The sequence below is a fragment of the Octopus bimaculoides genome, chromosome 9, assembly GCF_001194135.2.
Source record: "Octopus bimaculoides isolate UCB-OBI-ISO-001 chromosome 9, ASM119413v2, whole genome shotgun sequence".
Taxonomy (NCBI): domain Eukaryota; kingdom Metazoa; phylum Mollusca; class Cephalopoda; order Octopoda; family Octopodidae; genus Octopus; species Octopus bimaculoides.
Genome location: NC_068989.1, coordinates 87,186,982 through 87,187,980, shown reverse-complemented (window position 1 = coordinate 87,187,980; position 999 = coordinate 87,186,982). Strand labels below are relative to the sequence as shown.

The 999-nt window shown below is 33.8% G+C and overlaps 1 long non-coding RNA gene across 1 annotated transcript in view; it reads right to left on the bottom strand.

The window, feature by feature from the left end:
• LOC128248746 (uncharacterized) overlaps nucleotides 1-999 on the bottom strand; it is a 245,269-nt gene that overhangs the window by 30,821 nt on the left and 213,449 nt on the right. The window contains exon 2 of the long non-coding RNA XR_008264934.1: nucleotides 349-373. This is a non-coding gene — a long non-coding RNA (uncharacterized LOC128248746). The remainder of the gene's footprint in view (nucleotides 1-348; nucleotides 374-999) is intronic.

The window sequence follows — 999 nt, the reverse complement described above, 5'->3', positions numbered from 1 at the left end:
ATATATATATATATATATATATATATATATATATATATATATACATATATACATATATGTATGTATGTATGTATATATACATAAATCGATATCCGTATGTCTATGAGTGAAAATGTATATTGATCTTAATGCAAATATTGTTACTACTCTTGTTTGATCACTTACATTTATGGCAGTGTGTATATATTGTCTGTATGTATGTGTGTGTGTATGTATGTTTGGTTATGTATAGGCACATAAGCGTATATGTTAGTGTGTGCGAGTATGTGGTGTGACATCATTTGAATTTAATCGTCTTGCCGTCTCGCCACATAGGATTATTGAACAAAGCATTGTGGATACTCTTACCTGTTAATTGGGCGTTTCAAGTAGCCTGGAAGAAAAATAGTGTTATTGTTAATAAAGCTAGGTGGAAAAGAGACCAAGTGAGTTTTACAACGGACACAGTAAGCAATTGAAGCAGAATCTATAACGTCATCAAACACGAGCCTGAAAACAATTATGTCTTTAGTAGAGACTTCAATGAAAGTATGCGTAGATTGTTGAAGAAACTGTAAGTTCCTTTTGTCAAATTAAGCAGCCGTTAAAATTGGAGAAATACTATATGTAGTAATATTACATATATTTTCATCTCTCTCTCTCTCCCTTTCTATCTCTCCATCTCTCCTTGTCTCTCTTTCGCACGAACAATCAAACAGACTCACTCCCATAAACACACACACACACACACACATGTATATATATTTATGTTTGTGTATTAGTGTGTGTTTGTCCCCACCTATCACCGCTTGACAACCGGTCTTCTGTATTTACGTCCCCGTAACATTAGCGGTTCGACAAAGGAAATTTATAGAATCAGCACGAGGCTTAAGAAATAAGTCTTGGATTCGATTTGTTCGACTAAGAAAAAAATCCTTCGAGACGGTGCTTCAGCAAAGCCGCAGTCAAATGATTGAAACCAAGGAGAGGAATAAAATAATAATAATGACAATATATATA